Consider the following 24,476-nt stretch of genomic DNA (forward strand, 5'->3'; position numbering starts at 1 on the left):
GGGGAGCTTGCTTGGTGCCTGCAGGGAGATAGGCATGGCTGGGTATGTGCAACTGGGGGAGGAGGTGAGGAAATCAGGGTTGGAAAATGGGTGAGTCTATATTTTAGGGTGCTGAACACAAAAGGGAAGAGAAGTTTCAAGAGATAGGTAGTTGGGAACCACTATAAGCTTTTAAGTATGAGAGAGGTATGACCAGTGTTGGGATTGGGGCAGTGTTCTCTGGTGGCAGGTACAGGAAGAATCATAAGGAGTGAGGTCCTCTTCTTCATTTCTGTGAAGTCAAGACAGCTCTGGATCTGGAGATCTGCCTCTCCAGCTGGACCCTAAGAACCTGGGTGTTCAAACACTTGCTGGGTCTTTAAGGAGCTGTTGGAACAACCAGTGGCACTGCTGGAGAGGACAAGGACTGACCACTTTGGTTCATTTCTCTTTTCACTTTGAGGCTTTTTTTTTTTTTTTAAACAAAAGTTATTAAGTTATTTTGTTCAGATGCGGTTAAGAAACTGAATCTTTTGTCTTTTTTGATGGGAGTTTACTAAACAGCACTCAGGATTGAAAGAAAAGACCCTTTGATGCCATCTCATCTAAGAGAGCCTGAGCTTTGTGAAATGTCCTCTGATCATACAACTGCACTTGTCTCACGTCCACTGATAACAGAGCAATAAACTCCCTGCACTTCCCTTTGGATACCTTTTGGATACCCTTTGGCAGGTTAACTTCTTGCCCTTAAGGAAAATCCAAGATGTTCCAGAGTATAACAGTGATGTCCCCTCAGTATTCTGGACCTCTCCCATCTCCCAGCACAGTCAGCTTGGCAGCAGGATTGTGAAGGACTTGAGCTTGATCCTCATGTCTTCCCCCCTGCTTCATGGCCACAGAAGGTGCACTTGAGGAGGCAATACTGTGAATCTTAGTGGCAAACATTGCTTGCAACCAACCTTTTCTTCCTCCACTATGCAGATATGGATTTTGGGCCACAGAGATATAGTTCCAGTCCTGGAGGAACTGGTCCCTGTCCCTCTACTAAGTTATGATTACAGTTCATTTTGAATTGGTGTTAGATGATAATGAATTTATTTTAAAGGGAATATGTGGGCATTTTATAATGAGATGTTATCTTAATTCTAAAGAGTGAATTTTAAACAACCAACTTATACGATGGCTAGGATCCCATTATGTGGAGCAAATGTCTTTGTGATACTCTTTTAATTTTTATCACCACTACCTAGACTGTCAGCTAGCTAGCCACAGTCTTCCATTCAGGGAAATGTCATCAGTAAATGTCTTCTATAGCTTTTCATTTTATTAATTATTATTAATTTATTATTATTATAATTTATTATTATAATTTATTATTCTCCCATTATTCAGTTTGGTAGTGAGTAGCTTAAAAACTCAAAAAGCATAAAGAGAATTCACTGTGTCTTACCCCTTCCCTAACGATCTTGATGTCCTCCCCAAAGTAGCCCACATTGCTGTTTCCTCGTATACCCTTCTCTGTGATGATTTTATGGAAAACAATTATTATGGACTTTCCTCATTTAGCAGACAGAGCTCACACAGAAAGAAGCAAAGCTGTCCAAACAGAACTGTCTAGAGGTAGTTGTTCTCCCAGCTTACCTACTCAAGGTGTCAAATCTGATTCTAGATGTCAGAAAGACCTCACTTGGTCCAGGTGTCCATAAAACAATACATGACCTCTTTAGCCTGACCCTTTATGAATATTGCCTGAGGAGGCCTGAGCTCATTCTTTGGAATGAGACCTGAACACTACACCTTGTGTAATCTCATAGAAAATGAATCAAACAGGGACTGTACTGTGAGTTCCAGTGACAGTTATGAACAATTATTATTATTATTTTTTTTGGTGGGGATGTTTGAATGTAGGTAGCTAGAGGGAAAGTCCCAGAAGTATTTGCATCCTGTCCTTCCAACCAGATTTCTTTGGTTCCTCACGGACTGATTGGGACTGTACTGTCCATTAGTTCTTCTAGACTCTAACTTACTGACCAGGGAGATATTTAGTCTGTGCTTGCTCATCTGGGATGGGCAGTCCCATAACTCCTGCAGTCACTTCTCACCATGCCCTCCTCCCTCACTAATAATGCTTGGACCTCTGCCTTGCTCACGGATGGTGCTGGTGCACTCCTGCCCACTGATCATGCCGAAGCTGCATTTTCTCAGTGAGGATCAGAATTTATCAGTTCTGGCAGTTCTGGTCTCCACATGCTGGTTGCTGGGAAGAGTCTTCTTTAGTGGGAAGAGTCTCTTTCTGATTAGAGTCCAAACTGAAAAGCTAACTTCCATTTGTGAGTACCACGACAGATCCAGCATGGTGTCATTATCAAATATCTCACAAGTAACAGCAGCTTAGAACATTATTGTTTAGTCACCCCTTCCCCAGTATAGGGTGGGTTTCACTTACAGAAGAATCTACATGGTAAGTGAGAGAGGAACAACTCAGTATAAACAGAACTAAAAACATCTCAATAGTGACAAATGTATAAAATCTAGTTGAGTGGAGAAGACAAATGCAGATAAACAGCTGGATGAGAAAATAGGATAGAACCTACCAAAATACAGAAGGATGATATAAAAGATTATAGTAGCTGGACATGGTGGTGCCACACCTGTAATCCCAGTGACTCCAGAGGCTGAGGCAGGAGGATTGCAAGTGTGAGGCCAGTCTGGATAACTTAGCAAGACCCTCAGCAACTTAGCAAGACCGTGTCTCAAAAAATAAAAAAAGGCTGGGGATATAACTCAGGGATAGCACAACCCTGAGTTCAATCCTTAGTATCAAAATAATTATAGTAAGAAAAAGTTACCTATGGATCTTGTATCTTTATCTTTAACATTTGTAAAAATTTTCCATGGTTACTTTTATTTTCTTGTCCATACACATTTGTCCATAGACAATGCACATTTTTACATAGCTGTGATTATAACACAAATATTATTTAGGGTTCTGTGTTTCCACTTAATATTATATGCATTTGCCATATTGCTCCAATCTTTATTTTATGACTGCAGAAATACCATTGTGGTGATTCACAATAAGTTTTTTTGCCTTCTACCTATTGCTGGAATTTTATGTCTCCAGCTGCTTAGCATTATGGATAATTTTGTAAAGAACATCTTAGGATATTTAACTTCATGCATTTGTTGATTTCTTTAGGATCAAATTCAAGGAGGGAACTGACTTGGCTAAAGGGTAGGGACCTCTTTATGGGGAGCAACATTTTCTCTGGTATAAAGCCAACTGTGTTGGGCAGAGACCAAGCCTCATACTGATCTTATTGGCTTGGTGACTCTAAGCCAGTAACTAGAATGTCACCTGGCAACTGAGCAGAAAAGCAGAGGTTTTCTAGGTTTTGATGGAAGCTGTTCTTGTACAAGTTCTTTGCTGGTGACAGCCGAATGTACATGGGGTGCTGTGGGGCATTCCAGGGATCTGCCCAGTTTGCAGAGATTATTTAATTTGTGATTACATGTAAGGGCTTCTGAACCAAAAACTGGGAGCAAAAGCAGACCCAGGATGAGGTCCCAGTTTTTGTGTTGTGGCTGTAGGGGTGAAGCTTTCATGGGGTGAAATGGTGTGAGTCACTGTACTCAGTGTGGAGTGCCATGGCCTTCCTCAGTGACACTACACATGGGCACAGCCTTTGTGCAGATGTCTAATTATGTGCAGCACAGATGTCATCGAGGCCCTTGGAGATCTGATTAAACTTGACCCAATCCAGTGCCAAGCCTTGTGAGAGCCTTGAATCCACAGCACAATTACCATGAACCACAGTCTCACTCTTCTGTCCCACACCCATTTGAAGGACAAAGCCCAGTTGCTTCCCTGATCTTTCCCCAAATCCCCATGTACTCAGACCTTTGTGAGTTTGGTAACTTTGCCAAAAACTGGGGGCCACAAGCAGGAGTCTCACCATAGACTGGGCAGCCTTTTGCTCTCTTTTCTCATCTCTCAATCTGTTCCCTTAGCAACAGGTAACCAATGTCCCCTGTCCTCCTCAGAACAGTTCTCCCAACTCCAGGCCTTTTCTGGGCCCATCTACATATTTCTTCCTGGTGAATACAAATCACCCCCTGAAAAGAATTTTAATGGATAATCTTTTTCCATTTCCCTTTTTAATAGTAATTTTTTACTAGAGCATTATAATTATGCATAGTATTTGGGTTCATTTTGACATGTAATAACACATGCAAGCGATTTTATTTCAATTCCCATCCCCCTTTCCCTTGCCTCCTCTCTCTCCCTATTCTCTCTCCTTTCTTCTATTGATCTTCCTTTCACTTCCTTCTTCCTTTATTTATTTCTTTTTTAAAAAATTGTTTTTAGTTGTAGGTAGACACAATAACATTTTATTTATTTATATAGTGGCACTGAGGATCCAGCCCAGTGCCTCACATGTGCTAGGCGAGCCCTCCACCGTGGAGCCACAATCCCAGTCCCCCTTTTCTCTCTCTCTCTTTCTTTCCTTTCTTCCTCCCTCCCTCCCTTCCTCCCTCCCTTCCTTCCTCCCTCCCTCCCTCCCTCCCTCCTTCCTTCTCTCTCTCTCTCTCTCTCTCTCTCTCTCTCTCTCTCTCTCTCTCTCTCTTCTTCCTACTGGAGAGATTAACCACTGAGACATATCCCCAGCCCTTTTTTAATTTTTTATTTTGAGACAGGATCTTGCTAAGTTGTTTAGGGCCTTGCTAAGTTTCTGAGGCTGGCCTTGGACTTGAAAGCCTCTTGCCTCAGCCTCCCAAGTCACTGGGATTACAGGTGTGTGCTGTTTTCCCTATTTATTTTTGATTAGTATTTTTTAGGTATACATACAGGTGAAATTATTTTTGGTAAATTTAAATATGTGTATAACCGGCTACTGTTAAACTCATTCCGTATTTCTACCCCTTTCTCTTTCGTCCCTCCCTCTTGTTCTTGTCCTTCTCTATCAATAACCATGTCATTACAGGTACGTAAGCAGGCAGTTGACCCTGCTAGGCCAGCTCTGGGAGCCTCACTAAACTCTGTACCTTGAAAGGGTTAATTTTTCTTTTTTTAATGAGATGAAGTTCTTAGAATGAAGAGTGTTTACATGGTACTTTCAGAGGTAATATTTTATTCAGGTCTCTAGGAGCCCTAACAGGTAGTTAGTTGGAAGGTGCTGTGATTTGGATATTTTTGTCCTTCAAAATTTATCTCTTGAAACCCACTCCCTGGCATGAGGGCACTGAGAGGTCATGACCTTGAGAGTCATCATGATTTGGTCACTGGGACAGAGCTCTTATGAATACAGATAATGCCCTTATCAAAGAGGCCCCAGAAACTCTAACTCTCTTTCTGCCACATTGAGGATACAATGAGAAGTTGGCACTTTCAACCTGGGATGATCCTCATCAGATTCTGATTGTCTGGGATCCTGATCTTGGACTTCAGCATCCAGATCTGTGAGAAGCACAACTTAATGTATTTATAACATATGGACGTTTGTTACAGCTGTCAGAATGGATTAAGACAATAATATACCAGCTTAGTATTGAGGAAACTGAGGCCCAGAGAAGGGGAAGAACCTGCTTAGCTGATCACTGATGAGCTGGAATTGCTACTTAGATCTCTACTCAGTAGAGTGCATGATCCTTTTGCACATGACCCTGCTAGGCCATCTCTGGGAGCCTCACTAAACTCTGTACTTTGAAAGGGTTAATTTTTCAGGTATAGTGATACATACCTGTAAATTCAGACTCCTGAGGCTGAGGCAGGAGGATTATAAATTTGAGGCCAGCATGGGCAACTTAGCAAGACTGTCTCAAAAAATAAAAAGGGCTGGGGATATAATTTAGGGGTAAAGCCACCCTGAGTTCAATCCTTAGTGTGTGTGTGTGTGTGTGTGTGTGTGTTGTGTGTGTGTGTATGTGTGCATATACAACACATATGTATATATATGTGTGTATATATATGTGTGTGCATATATACCTCCGTGTGTGTGTATATATATATATATATATATATATATAAATTTTACATTATGTGAATTTCATTTTAATTTAAAGGAAAAGAAACAAACAGGTATGACTTTACTCTTCTGACCCTCTGCTCTGTACTGGCTTGCATGGCTACAAGTCATGATGCTCCCTCATTGGACAGAGAATGAACAAGTGCCATTCTTTGTTCTGTCACCTGCTAGCTGTGTGACCTTGGACCATTTATGCCTCTCTGTGGACTCAGCCTCCTGATCTGCAAGAAGAGGAGATTGTCCTGGTTTTGTCCAAAGTCCCTTCTAGGAAATCTTCTGGGATCTTGAGAGCAGAAAGAGGGATGGATCTAGTGAGGGAAGGGAGGCACTCTCTTTGCTTCTTTTGAAACTTTCTCTTCTCAACTAATGGACAGTAGTAACTTTTAATTTTCTGTCCCCAGGTACCAGGTATTTCTGTCCCCAGGCACCAGGTATTCACACAGATAATAGCTCTTGCCCTGGCTGGCACCGAAGGGGCTCCTGCCACACCTCATTGAGCAATGTAAGACCCTTGATAATCCTGTGAAACTGCTGGGGCAGTGAGTCATTTCAATACCACCCAAACACCTTCCTGTGGCATCCCTGGAGAGAGAGACACTCCAGCCAGATCCTTGTGACTTGACCTGAAGCAACATTTTAAACATTGCATCTTTTAGTCAGGTTGTGACTTAGAAGCCCATCATGCCTAAATCAATTGTAAAAAGAGATCAAGGTGTGCTCATTCATTCACTTATGTCTTTCCTATGCCTTTAGATCCCAGGGACTGTGCTACGCTTTAGGAAGACATATGTTAGAGGAATTCACTTTCCACTGGGAGAGGCAGCCTCAGACAGAAGCTGAAGGTAGTATTACAAGGCAGTAAAATGAAAGGATAAGGTAGGAAAATGGGCAGTAAGTGGAGAACCACTGACTCTGGAAGTGAACAGAGAAGGTCAGGGAGGATCAAGGAAGGTGACACTAAAGCTGGGTTTTCAGGGATAAATCCGGGGCTCCAGTGTCTGCTGGGCTACCGCATGCTCTGATCATGCTATTTTAAGAAGAAACAGCTTCAGGACCCATAACCTATGACCTGTGAAGCCAGGGTTTTCAGCATGAGCCAGCTCAGCTGGCCTGAGCTCTTGGGGCATCTCCCAGGCGAGTGGGCCAGGTGCCTTAGGGGCAGATGGCCACCTTTCTTCCTTCTTGTTTTTGGCCATGTTTGAGCAATATTTCCCTACATTTCAGTGCTGCAAACACCACTTTTGAGATCTTTGCTGGATCTGCATAACACCTGGACTGCAATTGACTTAAAATTCTCTTTAAATTGATTCCCTTTTTAATTTAGTTTTACCTGAATAATAGTATCTGGGAAATCACGGTTTTGATATGATAATTATATTTTTCCTAATGTACTCTAAAATAAACATATAGCTATTTCAATAAAAATATTTGCACACTTGCCACCCCAAATATTTGTATGTCACCACTGGTGTACACTGCATATTGGGGGAAATACTGATGGAGTAGAGCAATCCCTCTATGCTTCTGCCCCTGCCTTTGCTCTGAACTCCTATTCTGCCCCTGGAATAAGATTTTCAAGGTTCATTAATCACTGATTTTTTGTTTGTTTGTTTGTTTTGTTTTCAAACCTGCCAATCTCTTTCTTACCTCAAGGCCTTTGCTCTGGATGTCACCTCTGCCAGGAACACTTCCCCTCAATCTTCTCCCCTGTCTTTCTGGACATTAAAGTCTTAGATATTTCCTCCTAAGGGAAACAATCAGTCACACCCCACTCCACCCTGCTCTCCTCAGTCCCTCCTTGTTTTAGCCTCTTTAAGTACTTTATAAGATTTAACATGGTTTATTTACTGATTTATCCATTGTTCCTCTTACCTTTAGTAAACCATAAATTCCCTAAAAGCAGAGATCTTACCTATCCTATTTACCTCCATTGACCTAGTGATTAGCCTAGGGCCTGGCACAGAATCCAACCTCCATAAATATATACTAAGTGAATATAATTAAAATAAATAGATAAAGTTTTAAAAAGACACATAGGATACTAGTCAAACCAGGATTAAAATAAAATTTCATTAGCTGCTTGGTATTTCTTAATATGCATCTGATAAATTGTTGGAGAAGGCAACCTGGAGGTGAGACCACTCTGGGGTCTCAACTCCACCCCTAATTATTAGCCTCTTGTCCTGCAATGCACAGGTTTCCTGACTTACATACCCAGCCATAGAGGCAAAAGATAAAATGACAGGCCAGACCTACCTGTAGAAACAGACATTGGGGCCAATTACAGCAAAGAAGTAACAGGGAAGGAGCAGAGAGGCCAAGGACCCACTCATCCAGCACGGGGCCACAAGCAGCCTCAGAAGCCCAAAGAGCTCACCTAAAGGGAGCATGAGGTCCAGAGGCCATCTGCTTCCACCAGTCAAATTGGCTCCTTCTCTTCCTCTTTGGGATGAGATAAAATTAAAAGGTATTGAAAATCCAATCCACAGCTGAAAATGGGAAATAAGAAGTAAGTTGGAAGTCCTCTTATTTATGGAACTATGAAGAGGGATAGACATAGGTTTTTCTTTTATAAATATCTGTCCACAAAAGAAATTTAAGGTGATGGAAGAAGCCAACATCCCCTAACCTCCTCTCTCCAGAAACACGTTTGTCATGGATTCTGTGATACACCTCCTGACCTCCTTCAGAACCAAGGAATTTATTCCTGCCACTCATAACTAAGTTAGATTCTTCCCAGAAATTGTCCTAGGTTGCCACACTTACTCTGGGGACAGTTCACATTAGATGACTAAAGGAAAGGGGGTTGCAAAGGCTTGATCCTTCTACCTCAATCCAGAACAATTCTGAAGGGCTAAACCAGCTCCAGACCACCTACATTGTGTCAATCGCTCCTGCTGCCCAAACCTGCTTTCTTCATGTTTCCCCAAACTCCATGCTTACAAAGCACCATCCCAGAGTCTATTTCCCAGGAGGTCCTAAGACAACATGTGTTAAACCCCAATTGGCTGTGTCCTCCTTAACCCATTGCCATATTGCCTAAGAGAGAGCCAATATCTCACCAAAGCATTTTCCTAGATTTGATTCTTGAAGTTGAGACAAATCATATTCATATAAATGATTGCTGGTGCTCATGAAAGTATGGTGGATCTTTTCCTGAAAACTACTCAAGATAGATAGCTGTGCACAGTGGCATGTGCCTGTAGTCCCAGCTATTCAGGAGGCTGAGGCAGGAGGATTGCTTGAGACCAGGAGTTCAAGGCAACGTAGACCCTATTAAACCAAAAGCAAAACCAAAACTACTCCGAAAAATTAAGGTTAAAATTAAAAGAAGGCAATACAAATAGCTAAAGTAAAGTAATATTCGGAAAGTGGTTGATATCTCCCCATTCTGTTCCATATAAAGCATTGGACCCTGTGCGCATGTGGCTTCATTTGCTCCTGTCCCATTGACCTTCAGCTTGCTCAGGACAGACCGCTGGCAGATGCTATGTTTAGGTAGCTCCTGCTACATCTGGCTTTCTCAGAAACCCCCTCCCCATCACAAAAGGGCAAGGTTGTGGTGTTGGCGGCCACCATACCCATTGCAGTGAAGCTGTACTGGAGCAGCTCCCAGGCCTGGGACTGATTGGTAAGACATGTCAGCTTTTCTTCTATCACCAGGTGATGACTCAAATCCTCCTTCCCCAGTAGTTGCCCTGAGGAGCCAGGTGATGCCTCCTAGAAATTTAGTCAAGTGAATTCTTTCCAGGGTGAAGTCTAAACAATGGGAGACACGGGATGGAAGGGAGGTGATGTTTTAGCCTCAGTTTCTCTCTGGCCCCTTCTGTTCCCAACAATGGGCTGTTCTACACAGCAGAGGCTCCCTCAGACCTCTGCAACCAGTCACAGTTTCTAGTGGTGCTGGGTACAGTATGACATTTACCTTTTACATTTTTTTTTTTCCTTTTACTCTCTTTCCTACTGTCCTGGCTTATGACTCCAGAAAGAAAACATTGGCATGGAAGCTTTTCTTCAAGAAATGTCCCCTAGATAACCCAGGTGAGGACACAGACATTAACTTATTTGATTGGTATTCACAAAACATCATATTACTGGGTGAGTGTGTGTGTTTGGGGGGGGGGTGGGTAGAAGCAATAATTATTACTGTAATTTTATAATTAATTCAACCAGAGGAAAAATAAACTGCCCAAGGCCAAAGCTGCATAGTTAAGTGGTAGATCAGGCTCAGTCCGTGTGTTCTGCTCTAAATTGTATATTTTCCTTACCCTTCAATGTATGTGTCCATAGAGAGGTAACAGCAAGAACTAGTTAACTCTTTTCCTGTAAAGGTAGCATTTGGGGGTGAGGGTGGCGCACAGTAATTACTAGAAAGGAAACTGAAAAAGCTCCTGAAAAGAGGAAGAGGAATTGAGATGACAGCGCCATTGACACTTCTGGAGCCCTCTTTTCCCCCAATTCACTTTCCATACGTTCACAAACATGTGCTTTGAGTATTGGTGAAAGTAAAGAGAATGCCATCATATGCCGTGGTTTCCGAGGTCAGCCATAACAAATCACGACAAACAGGGTAGCTTAAAACAACAAAGATATGTTTTCTCATAGTTCTGGAGGCTAGAAGTCTTACATCAGGTGTGGGTGGCCATGCTTCCCCCGGAAGCTCTAGGGGAGGCTCTCTTCCTTGCTTTTCCCAGCTTTTGGTGGTTGTGGGCGACCCTTGATTGACTGGCCGCCTCTGTATGTGAAGACTTTGCATGGCCCCCTTCTCTGGGGGCATTATCTCTCCTTGTTTTTCTCCCGTAGGAATACTTGTAATGGTGTTAGGGCCTCCTCATTTCATTTAGGGAGGCCTCTCTATATCAAGATGCATAGCTTAATTACAGCTACACAAGTCCTTTTTCCAAAAAGGTAACATAAAAATTCCAGGCACTGAGACTGGGTATATTTGGGTGGCTATTATTCAACCTACTACACTATAATAAAGGCCATGCCTGGAGATGTTATTGTGTCCTTCAGCATGCTTAAGAGTGTTCCTTGATGTTAGATCATTTGTCTTACTCCCTGGTGAAGAGGAGGAGCGGCCTGCGTGCTGAGGCAGCTGAAGCTAACTTTCTGCTTAAGCAGCCATGAGCTAACAGGGCACCTGAGCAGAACTGACCCTGCCTTATCCTCCAGCCCTAAGCAGAGAGAGGGTCTCTCTCATTGTTGTCTTAGCCGGTGACATGATTCCCTTACTTCTGGGGCCACAGAGGATCCCAGGCTGACTGCTCTTGACAATCACCCTGATCTAGGATTTATATTTTGCAAAACTATCTCATGGCAAGTTTTAGAGGAAAGAATCCTCCTAATCACAAATATTTGCAGTACTTGACCTGGTTGCACTTTGGCCAATGATGTTGAAAACAGTCACGTGCAGCACTGAGGTCCCCTGTTGTCAGGCCTGTTTGAACAGTTCACCGGCAGTACTGTCTTCTAGGCCTCTTGTGGAGATTACTGAGGTGCTGAAAGAGAAAAGAGAACAAGATGTGCCTGAGGGCCAGACGCCATGCAAAGAAAGTCTTAGCAAATACCAGCTTCCTTCTTTTATTTATTCTTAGGCTGCTGCTTCTGCATTTCCTCAGGGGCTACACTTATTTATATTAATTATCATCTTTCCCTCAAATTCCCCACCCAATTCCCAACCTCTTGCTTCCAGCAGTTAATATCACTTCTAACTTCTCGAGGATTGAGGCCCTTTATAAAATCCACTCAGTCCAGGCCTCACCCCACTCCTGCTCCCTTCCTGAATACCCACCACCCTTTTCCCTCTTTCTTGGCTTATTCAGAGCTAAGACGTTGTTGGCTTGGAGGTTAGTCCTTCTCATGTCCTTATCAGTCATTTACCTCCCCCACTTTTCATAGTAGTTCTATTGAGATATCATTGACTGGCATAAAACTCATCCCTTGAGATGTAAAATAGGATTTTAAATATATCAGTAATGTTTGCTTTGATTACCACTATAGAATGGAGTATTTTCATCATAACAAAAAGAAGCCCCCACACTCTTTCCTTCTCCTTTCCCACCTTCACCACCTGCTTTACAACAACCATTTATCTACCTTCTATCTCTGTGGTTTTTCATATTCTGAACATTTCTTACAAAAGGACTCATATAATAAGAGGTCTTTGTGGCTGGCTTCTTTCACTTAGCATGGTGTTTTCAAGGTTTATTTGTATTGTAGCGTATCTTCTATTTTCTTGGATATATATGGATATATATGTAGGATTGGAATTGCTGGGTTATATGGAAATTGTATTTACCATTTTGAAAAACCATCAAACTGTTTCCCCAAGTGTTTTCATTTTATGGACCTACTGGCAATGCATGGGGGGGGGGTCCTAATTTCTCTACATTCTCACCAATATTTGTTATTACCAGTATTTTTTCATTGTACCCATTCTAGTGGGTTTGAGATGATATAACATTGTGTTTCTGATTTGCATTTTCCTGATGACCAATGATGCTGAACATCTTTTTTATATGATTATTAGCTATCTGTATGTCTTTTTTAGAGAAATACCTATTCAGATGCTTTGCCCATTTAAAAATTGGTTCATTTGTCTTTTTTATTATTGAGTTGTATTTTTAAAAATATATATTCTGGATACTAGGGCCTTACCAGATTTATAATTTGCAAATGTTTTCTCCTAGTCTATGGATTGTCTTTTTCACTTTCACAATTATTATTTTAGTTTACTTTATTTTCACTTCAATTTTCTTGTGCTTCTAAAAGCACAGAGGTGTTTCAGTTTTGATAAAGTTCAATTTACTTATTTGCTTTCTTGTTGCTTATGATTTTGGGATCCTGTCAAGAAAACCAAAGCCTAATCTGAGATCATGAAGATCACTCTGTTTTCCTCCTAGGGTATTGCTCTTAAATTTAGGCTTGCAATCCATTTTGAGATGATTTTTGTATATGATATCAATAAGGAGTTCAAATTTATTTCTTCATATGTGGATATCAAGTTGTCCCTGTGTCAACTGTTGAAAAAATCTATTTTTTTTCCTGTTGTGTTGTCCTGACATCCTGGTCAAAAGTCCACTGGCCATAAGTGCAGAGATTTATTTCTGGATTTTCAATTTTACTCCATTGATCTATTTGTCTGTTTATGCCAGTACATACAGTCTTGATCACTGTGACTTTGAAGTAAGTTTTAAGGTCAGTACATTGCGAGTCCTCCAACTTTGTTTTTTTCAAGATAGTTTTGCTTATTCTGGGCCCCTTGAATTTCATATGAATTTTATGATCAAATGCCAATTTCTGTGAAAAAGCTGACTGAGATTTGGAGATTGAAAGGGACCTATTCATCAGTTTGGGAATATTACCATTTTCATACTTAGTCTTTCAACCTATGCTCGTGGAATCTCTGTCCATTTCTTTGATTTCTTTTAACAATGTTTGTAGATTTCTGTGTATAAGTCTTGTACTTCTTTTTAAAAAGAATTTTTAAATTCTTTTAAAATATTAATATTTAATTATATTTAAATATTCCTAAGTATTTTACTCTTCTTGATGTTATCATAAATTAAATTCTTTTCTTAATTATATTTTGGATTGTTCATTATTGGTATATAAAAATACAACTGATTTTTATGTTGATTTTTTTAGCCTTGCAAACTTGCTGAATTTATTATTAATCCTAATAGGTTTTTGGTGAATTATTTAGGATAGTTTCTATATACAAGATCATGCCATCTATAAGTAGAGACACAGATGACATGATCTTTTCATGCCTTTTATTAGGGTGAGGAGGTTCTCTTCTATTCATGGCTTTTTGAATGTTTTTATTTTTGGATTTTTAAAATCATGAAATAAAGTTGAATTTTGTAAAAATCTTTTCTGTCTATATTAAAACGATCACTTTCCCTTTATTCTATTAACATGATTTTCAAATGTTGAAAAACCACTCTGCAACCCTGGAACAAATTCCACTTGGTCTTGATGTATAATATTTTTGGGGGGTGAGATGCTGAGATTGAAATCAGGGGCACTCCACCACTGAGCCACATCCTCAGCCCTATTTTGTATTTTATTTAGAGACAGGGTCTCACTGGGTTGCTTAGTACCTTGCTTTTGCTAAGGCTGGCTCAGCCTCCCAAGGGATTACAGGCATGTGCTACCACACCAGGATGATGTATGATCTTTTCTGTATGTTTTTGAAGCCCCCATTTTCTTGACTAATTTATTTTCTTTAGCTTGTAATCATGCTTTCTTTCATAGTACCAGAGAAACAACTTGGACTAAGCAACTTCTCTTTCTTCTTCCATTTGTATTTAAGCTTTGGAAAGGTTTGCCCTCTTTTTACCCTAATATCAATTAATCACTTAACAAATGGAAGCTGCTTTGGCTGATATCTGAAGGATTTTCCAACTATCAAAGTCCATGGACACTTTTTAGCCCTTTCTTTATTGGCTTTTTGTAGCATTCTCATTTACCACTTCCTTCCTCTTGGAAACACCCAAATCTCTAGTTTTCTTTATATCTTTTTTTTTTATTATAGTTTACTGTTCCCCTTTAAGGATATTTTTTCTCTTACTGTCAAATACTGGTGTCCTTGTAAGATTCTATCTTTGGTGGACTTCTCTTATTCTATGCAGTCTGGGAAATGTCACGGTCTCTTATAGTTTTTACTACCACCTGTATGCTGAGGAGTACTAATCTGTTGCCTTTCACCATATCCAACCAGGTATATCCAACTCCCTCCTGGCCCTCACTACTTGAAAATCCCATAGGCTTCTCAAATACAAGATGTCAAAACAAAACTTTGAAGTTCCTTATCCTGACAAGTTGGTTCTTCCTCCAGCTTGATGCAAATCTTTGAAACTTAGAAAAATGTAAACAGCTTCCTAGATGAGGTGAGAATTGCCTCACCTTATTAAGAAAGTTTGGCAGTTCTGTATTTTCATTGAAATAAGATGCAGGGTAGCAGAAAATGATAACTCATTTTACCTCACCGGCTGAGAGATTTTTATTCTTCAGGAAGAGATAAGACTGGACATAGCTGAATATATTCCAAGGCAGGTTAAGGAAAGTATAACAAAAGAAAGAGAGAAAGAAGTGGGTGGAGAGAGAGAAAAAAAGAAGAAGAGAGGAAGAGGAAGAAGGAGAAGGAGAAGGAGAAGAGGAGGGGGGAGGAGGAGGGGAGAGGGAGGGGAGGGGAGGGGGAGGGGAGGGGGGAGGGGGAGGGGGAGGAGGGGCACATTAAAATTCAAGGGAAGATAAGCTTGATTCTGTCAGGGAAGGAAGCAAATGGGAGTGTGGATACTTCACAGAGATCTTGGCCTCAGAACTGCTGCAGAAAGGTGAGTGGGACTTAGAAAAGTGGGATAGGGTGTTAGAGAGTTGGCTGAACTGTTATGGGAGATAGAACCAGTGTGTAGGGAGGAGCACATGGTTTGGCATGTCTGGTGGGAGATGAGGAAAATAACAGGTGTTGAGGTGGAGGCCAGAATTTGAAGTGTCTTAAATGTCATAAGGGAGAATTTGAGATTTATTTTGTAGACAGGTAAAACTCTGTGGAGCAGTAAATCAGGGTACTGACAGGGTGCAAAGCCGAATTTTAAGAACACTCCAGGAGTCCTGTGTGCCTAGTGCCTGCATGCCAATAGCTGTCCTTAGGAGATCACCTGTCTGGAAGATATGATTCTTATGCTTAAAAATAAGAAAACTATGAAGCCACACTGGGCACTAAGCTGCCAGAGTTCAGCCATCTCAACAGAGGAGTCTCTACACCCTCTGGCACTGTCCTTTGCTAAAACTGAAATGTATGTCACTATGTCTTGAAACAGAAGGGAAAAAACAATGCATTAAACAAACAGGAAAAACACACATACACACAACACAAAGTAAAACCCACCAACAGTCATATGGCAGGTGTACAGCTCGTTCCGACTCCAAAGGCCTCCCCAGCCCCACTTCCTGGAACGTTGCTGAAGTTGGACTAGAACATATAGTGAGAAGTTTCCTCAGGGTATAGAATTCAAAATTCCTTCTGTACTTCATGACCTGTTCCAGGGACCCCTCTTTCCATTGCTCTCTCCCTTGTGTTCACAAGTCAAATATCTATGAAATGCTCATAGTCTTCTCCAGGCGGCCTGTGAAATCCCCAGGGCAGAGGTTGTGCTCTTTTATGGTTCTTTTCATGGTGCACAGCACAGAACCTTGGGTGTCTAGTTCCTCAGGGCAGTCATCCGCAAGATGTGCCCAGCCTGGGAGGATGGAAAGAGCAATGGTTTGAGAATGTGAAGAAAATATTAGAATTTCAATTTATGCTTACTTTGAACCCCAAATATAAAAAAAAATTAAGCTTTGTTATTCTTTCAAGTGTTCATTAACAGGTATATATACTTAGGAAGTATTAAAAAATAAGTATACTGAGTGAATGCTCAAAATTCTTTTATTGGTGGGATTTGATAAGAAAATATTTGGGGACCACTGCTTTACAGTTGTATTAGTGATCATTGCTTAAAAAGCTAAATAGCTCTAAAGAGTTTAGCTTTAAATAGAATTAGTTGCCTGAGAAAAATTTAGGGTTTTTGTTTGTTTGTTTATTCTTACTAACAACATTGCCTTCTGTGTGCAAGGTTGTGTGTGAGGCTCTGTGGGTTGTTTTCTTGGTCAAAGATGATTCCACATGTATTGATATAGGACTCTTGAGAAGTTTTAACCCCACATGATCACATGATACAACAGCAGAATTTGAGCAAGGAGCATATGGTGAAGTGGATACTCTTTTTTTTTTTATGCAATTTTTTTTTCTTTTTTTAATATTTAATTTTTAGTTGTAGTTGGACACAATACCTCTATTTCATTTATTTATTTTTATGTGGTGAGGATCAAACCAGGGCCTCACATGTGCGAAGCAAGCACTCTACCACTGAGCCACAACCCCAGCCCTTAATATGCAAATTTTAAAAATTTGTTCTTCTTAGTTATACATGACAGCAGAATCTCTTTTGATATATTTATACGAGCATGGAATATATCTTATTCTAATTAGGATCCCACCATGGACATACATGATGGTGAGATTCACTGTGGTGTCTCCATTTATGTACATAAGAAAGCTCAGATGCATTCCACTGTCTTTCCTATTCTTATCTCCCCATCCCTTCTCTTTATTCTCCTTTGTTTAATCCACTGAATTTCTATTTCTCCTACCTTCCATCTTATTGTGGGTTAGCATCCAATATATCAGAGAAAACATTTGACCATTGTTTTTTGGGATTGGCTTATTTCACTTAACATAATAGTTCCCAGATCCATCCATTTATCTGTGAATATCATAAAATCATTCTTCTTTATGGCTGAGTAATTAATATTCCATTGTGTATACATACCACAATTTCTTAATCCATTCATCTGTTGATGGGCATCTAGGTAGGTTCCATAGCTTAGTTATTGTGAATTGTACTGCTATAAACATTGATGTGGCTGTGTCACTGTAGTGTGCTGATTTTAACTCCTTTGGATATATACTGAGGAGTAGGATAACTAGGTCAAATGGTGGTTCTTTTCCTAGTTTTTGAGAAATCTCCATACTGCTTTCCAGAGTGATTGTACTAATTTGCAGTCTTAACAACAAGGTATGATTGTACCTTTCCCTCTCATCCTCACCAATATTTACTGTTTCTTGTATTTTTGATAATTGCCATTCTGGCTAGAGTAAGGTGAACTCTCAGTGTAGTTATAATTTGCATGAAATGGATATTCTTTGTGTCTTCTGGGAATGAAATTTGGGTACCACTTTTCTGAAGGACATTTAAACAACATGTCAAAGACCTTTAAAAAGATTTATATCTTTGACCTAGCAAGTCTACTTCTAAACATTTTAAAAGGTTAATTAAAGATTTGTGCAGATAATTAACTACAAGAATGATTATCACATCATTATTAATTTTTAAAAATTAGAAACAACCAAATACCCAATAACATGGGAGTCCTTATATAATGTGTTACATCTATGTATTATAATAAGCCAAACACTAAAACTTGATATGTAGATGTATGTTTAGGTACATTGAAAGATATTTAAAACATGTTAAATTAAAATGGGTTGTATATTATTACATAATATAGAATGATTCTATTTACATTTATCCATATAGAAAAATATTGGGGTACAGTATGCTAAGATTTTTTTTTTTTACTTTTCAGTTTTTAAATTGCTATACTGTACAGTAATTTTAGAAATACATGTATTCCTGCAACCACCACAACACTGAGACAGTTCCATCACCAAAAAACTAAAAAAAAAAGAGGTGATGGAATTGTCTTTCTACTCCTAGTCCAAATCAGTCCTGATAATCTCTCTGTTGCTATTGTTTTGCCCTTTCTAGAATGTCATATAAGAGGGAACATACGATATGTAACTTTTAAAAGCTAACTTCTTTCACGCAGCTTAGTGTCTTTGAGAAAGGTCCAGTAACAGGTCCAATAGATATATCCCATCATATGGCTGCACCGTGGCTGTTCAATCATTCTCTGTAGAAGAAAATCTGAGATGTTTCACTTTGGGGGTACTATAAACAGAACTATTATCAACATTTATGATAGATATGTGGGTCGTATGGAAAGTGTATGTTTCACTATATAAGAATCTACCAAACTATTTTGCAGAATATTTTTCCTTCTTGTTTTCCTACCAACAATACAGGAGAGAGTGCCAGTTGCTCTGTATTCTTGCCAGCATTCGATATTGTCAATATTTTAAAATAATTTTATTTTAACCAATCAAATATGTATGTAGTGGGATCTTATTGTGTTTTTCAATTTCATTTCCTAGAGATTAATGATATTGAACATCTATTGTTATACTTTTTTTGCCATCTGTAGATCCTCTATAATCAAGTGTTCTTTCATGTCTTTGTACATTTGTACATTTTGCGCGCGCACGTGGTGCTGGGGATTGAACCCAGGGCCTTGTGCATGTGAGGCAAGCACTCTACCAACTGAGCTATATCCTCAGCCCATGTCTTTGTACATTTAAAAAAAATCAGATTTTATTTTTCCTAACTGTTAAGTTTTGGGAGTTCCTTATATGTTCTACACATAAGAAAGTTGTCTGATATCTCATTTGCCATTATATTCTCCTGATCTTTAACTTATAGTTTCATTCTCTTAATAGTATCTTTCATAAAGAAAAGAATTTTAATTTTGATGAAATTTGATTGATTATTTTTGTCTTTTATGCATTGTGTCTTTAGTCTTATATCTAAGAAATCTTTGCCTAAACCTAGGTTATAAAAATATATCTTGTTTCTTCACCCAAAGGATCCAGCTAAGTTGCTGAGGCTGGCTTTGAACTCACATCCTGGCTCAGCCTCTCAGGCTGCTGGGATTACAGGTGTGCATCATTGTACCTGGCTCAATGACCTATTTTGAGTTAATTTTTTAATGTGAGGCTTAGGTTGAAGTGATTCATATATTTTCATATAGCTATCCAATGGCCTGACTACATTTCTTTGAAAATAAAGAGTTGCTTTTATATCTCTGTAAAAAAAAAAAAAATCAATTGACCTCGCATATGTGAATCTACTTCTGAGCTGTCTATTCAGTTCCAGTGATTTCAGTGTTTATCTATTTGCCAATACTACACAGTCTTCATACTTTAGAGTATGTCTTGAACCAGGTAGGATGAATCTTTAACCTTTATTCTTCTACAAATTTGTTTTGGCTATTTTAGTTTCTTTGCCTTTCCATAAAAACTTTATAATCAACTTCATATAGTTTGAGGATTTTGATTAGAATCTCATTAATTCTATGTGTCAATTTGTAAAAAATTGCCATCTTAACTAGCCCAAGTTTTCTAATCCATAAATATGGTATGTCTATCCATTTATACTAATTTTAACAAAATTTATTTTTTAAGTTATTTACTCATTTTGAATGTTTTCTATTTTTAGAACATATTGCTGTCTTTAAAAGTTGAAGTAGACAATGGTGTGGGGAAGAATAGAGTTGAAGAATTGAACTAGAGATTAAGATACCCATCCTGGTGATCTAGAGGCAGACCCAGCTGCAAGTGGGGTGAAGAATTCTAGATGATGCATGTGGAGAGTATGGTAATCAATGACAGATGGTCAGGATCAGGAAGGACCAGGGAAAGATAGTGGTTCCAGTGGAAAATCTTTCAATGATGAGATAATGTCACATGTTGATTTGGGCAATAAGCAGGATCCTAACTACTTGGATTAAACATTGTGGTATGAATATGAGTTATTTCTTAAAAGCTCCTGTGTTAATGCAGGAAGTAAAAATGATTAGATTATGAGAGCTGTGCCCTATCAGTGGATTAATCCACTTGATGAAATAATAATTTCCATGGATTACTGGGTGGTAACTATGGGAAGACGGGGCATGGCTAGAGGAATTGGATCACTGCAGGCTACCTTGGGATTTATATTTTATCCCTGGCACCTTGATCTCTTTCTCTCTCTGCTACTTGGTTACCATGAAGTGAGTAGCACTCCTTAGCCATGCCCTTCCACCATGATATTCTGCCTCACCTTGGACCCAGAATGATAGAGTTGACTGACTATGGAATAAACCTCTGAAACTGTTGGCCGAAATAATTTTTTCCTCCTTTACATTGTTCTAGTTAGGTTTTTTGGTCACAGCAATGAAAAGCTAACTAACCTAGAGGGATACAGCCAGTCTCTTTGGTAGTACAGATAGCAAGAGCCTCATAATGGAGGTACACTAAATTCTGGTTTTTTGAAGACTCTAGATCTAAACCTCTGAAATTCTACTTAACTAAGTCCTGTATTGGTCCTAGGAATGGCACAGTAATGAGCCTGAAGGTGGAATTCAAATGGCCTCAGTTGTGAGAAGAGGAGGAATGTTGGGGTAGGAGCCAGGTGAAGCATTGCTCATTTGTTCATTTATTTACCCAACATTTACACATGAAAGGCATTATTCCTATTATTACTATAGTCCCCCAAATGAGCCAGGGAGTATGCTGACACACGCTTGAACACACCCACCCATTCACACACGCATGTGCTCATGTGCACAAGCATGGTTGGTTGCACTGGAGGAATGGTAAGCACTGGCCACATGCCAGCTGGGAAACCCACAGTGACACTGTGCCTTGGGCACTGGGAGCCCCATGGATCGGTTCACATGGTAGCCGCTAACATCAAAGACCAGCAGAATTATTCCAGAACTGGGACAAAGGGTATCTGAAACCTGAGGCCTTATGAAACCAGAATAAAATTGATGCATTTTCTTAGAATTGAAAAAAAAATGTAGGTGGCATTTGGAAAGCAGAACCTAGGAACACAGTGAATTGACCAGAGAGGAGAAATTAGACCTATTAAAAAAAAAAAAGAAAAAAGTAGTTCTGTATTTAGTTAGCGGCATGAGTGGGGTTATATTATTTTCCAACAAATGGGGGCTTAACACCTTTTTTTTTTTTTTTTTAGCCAAAATGATCAAAATGACAGCCAGTCTTTTGAACTTGAATTTGCTTATTATAATTTCTTATCAGAAACCATCACTCTCTGTGTATTGATTTCTAGCCAATGATTAACCAGATGTGACTTTAGAGCCTTGATCATAGCTGGGGAACTCACTCAACAGAGAGAAGCCTGCTAGTTGTTGAACAAAGCAGGTATTTCTGGACCCCTTTGGCATCAGGCAAGTATTTTTCCATCCAGGTGACACAAGAAGTCTCAAACACAGATCTCCAGAGGACCCCTGAACATAAAATTATGCTGACCACCAAGAAGCATGAGATGGTCCAGACCTGAGTGGAAATTAACTCAACATCAAAATTGTGAAATCAGCTACTTGCTTTGAAGGATTGAAATTCAGAATCTACATACCCATATAATAGGATTATAATATGAATAATGGTATTTACTTGTGTTTACAATTTACAAAAAAAATTTTTTTGTTTGTTTTGAGTTAGTAGGCATGGCAATACTGGGGCACACTGCCACTGAACACTACCCTCAGAGCTTTGTTGTTTTTTATTTTGATACGGGATCTCGCTAAATTGTCCAGACTGGCCTGAAACTGGTGATCCTCCTGCCTCAGTCTCCTGAGTCATTGGGATTGTGGTGTTGTTTGGAATTACAAAATGTTTTTTTACATCCATAATCATGACAGTTTTTTCTATATGATTCCGTTTATATGAGATTCAAACATAAATACAAGTAAGCTGTATTGTTCAGAAATGCATACTTGGGTGGTAAACTACAAAACAAGTCAAGGAAATAATCACAATTGTGTCAAGAGAATGGTGATGCCTAGAGGAAAAGAACCAGTGGGCGAGAGGAGGGGAGACTGCGGAGGGAGTGATCCTGGCCAAATTCTATTGTTATATTGTGTGCATGCATAAATATGTAACAACAGATTCCACTGTTATGTACAACTATAATTCACCAATTAAAAAAAAAAACTTGGAAAAAAAGAAAGATGGCAAGAGAGAAAGGAGGTCTCATTGGGAAAGGGCACATGCAGGCCCTCTGGGGTCTGGCTGTGTTCCATTTCTTAGTGTCAGTGGGGCTTACATGGGTTTCATTTGCAATAAGTTGTACAATTATGATAATTTTGTACATGAGTACATTTTTTTTTCACACATACAACAAAGAGCTGAGAAAAGAAAAGGAATTAAGTTACTTTATGTTATTACAACCAGTATTGGTTATTACTTATTACAATTCTAGGGTAGAGATGACTCAGAGCTATGCAATATATAATGTGTGACTTCCTTGATGGTATTTTAGATAATTATGCATTGATTTTTTTCATATCATTTATGTTTAAAGAGATCTATGTACCTATATAATTCCAGTCTGAAAGAACCAAGAGATTTACTCAATGCATCTGACAGTTAATGTCAGAACTTGACTGTAACTTTTCTGACTCCATATCAAAAGCTCTTGAGTGGTGATACCAATATTTCTTTCTCAGCTTTAAAACCTGCATGCATGTCTTTATTTCAAGTGGAACTGAATTGGTTATCTTGCTAATTATGGAACTGTCTGTTAATTTTTAAGCTTGATTAAAAAATGGCTCTGTAATAGTTTTAAAAAAGGCTGGATTTACTTAGTATTGTCATTTAAGCCACTGGGAAAGATGTCCCTGATTTTCTAGCAACAAAAACACCTTGAGAAATTAGAATCTTTTAGATAGAGGATGAAATTCCATTGTAATGTTTTTGTATACCAAATATATTGTGTTCACTGTGAAACATTTTTAAAAATTTCAAAGAGTTACAGAAATAAAATCACCCATTTTCTAACCTTAAAGTATAAGCACTGTAACATTTCGATGTCTTTAATCTGTTTGTATGGGTGTTTACAAAATTGACATTCTGAAAATGCTATTTTGAAACTTACTTTTTAAACTTACCATTAATTCTTCATAACACAATTTATAAGGTACATATAACATGGTATAGAGAATGTATCATTTTTTAAGCCAATTTCCTTTTGTTGACTGTTTTTCTTTTTCCTGTATGCTGCTATTATAAACATCTTTGTAAATTAATCTCTATGTACATCCATTATTTTCTCCTTTGAATAAATTCCTAGAAGCCAAATCATTGGATCTGTGTCAAAGGGTATGTAAACTGGAAAGGCTTGATAATATCTGTCAAATTGTCTTTCAGAGATTTTCTCAATTTATGTGTTTCCCCAGCCATGCTAATATGAGATATTCTAATTTAAATATAAAATATTACAGATTTTTTTAAAATTTTAACCTTTAGTCCTTCAAATAAAAGTCCTTTCATTCTTCAAGTAAAATTGTGTATTATCTCTCCTCCAGGAATCTCCATGATTCAAACATGAGTTGGAGGGTGTAGAAGTCTCACATGTGTGCACATGTTTAAAAATTTTCACTTAAAACATGAAGAAAACCCACTATTCAAAGGGAAGAGAATAGATTTTGTCTGTGTTAACACTACAGTTCTCAATGGAATTACTTATTTTCCTTAACTAATGCCCCATTAGGTGTTCTAAGCACATTCGTGTATTGTTAAAGTACCTAACAATCATTCATAAAGAGATGGAAAGTCAAACAAGCTCAGTGTATCAATTTGCCCAATTCAACAAACTCCTTGGCAATCTACTTACAAGACCCTATGGGGGACAGCCATCATGAAAAGGTTAGACAGCCCATTAGCTTATGAAAAGGGCTGTCGATGCAATCATAATCTATTTGCCTGCATTTCTCTGACATTTTTTTTTTCCTGAGGTTATGGTGATAGAAAGCCATTTCCCACATTCATGCTCAGGCACTTAGCAGCTCAATGGAGAGGTTAAATCTCAATAAAACAAATATTGCTATCATGCAAATCTTTCTGTGACTGAAAGAATAGTAGGACCCCGGTGGACTTAACATTTATTTGAAAAAAACTTTTTTTAAAAATTATAAAATCCTAACAAAACAAAATAATTGGTACAAAGCTTTGGCCTA

General features: G+C 38.9%; 1 long non-coding RNA gene across 1 annotated transcript; it reads left to right on the plus strand.

Annotated features, from left to right (window-relative positions):
• Positions 1-13,108: 13,108 nt before the first annotated feature.
• Positions 13,109-23,792, plus strand: LOC124105443 (uncharacterized). Its single transcript, XR_006855723.2, has 4 exons — positions 13,109-13,205; positions 19,952-20,110; positions 20,824-20,905; positions 21,473-23,792. It is a non-coding gene; the product is annotated as an uncharacterized LOC124105443 (long non-coding RNA).
• The last annotated feature ends 684 nt before the right edge of the window (positions 23,793-24,476 follow it).

Source organism: Marmota monax, unplaced genomic scaffold (assembly GCF_021218885.2).
Source record: "Marmota monax isolate L192 unplaced genomic scaffold, Marmota_monax_Labrador192_F-V1.1 WCK01_AAM20220418_F8-fsc00100, whole genome shotgun sequence".
NCBI lineage: Eukaryota > Metazoa > Chordata > Mammalia > Rodentia > Sciuridae > Marmota > Marmota monax.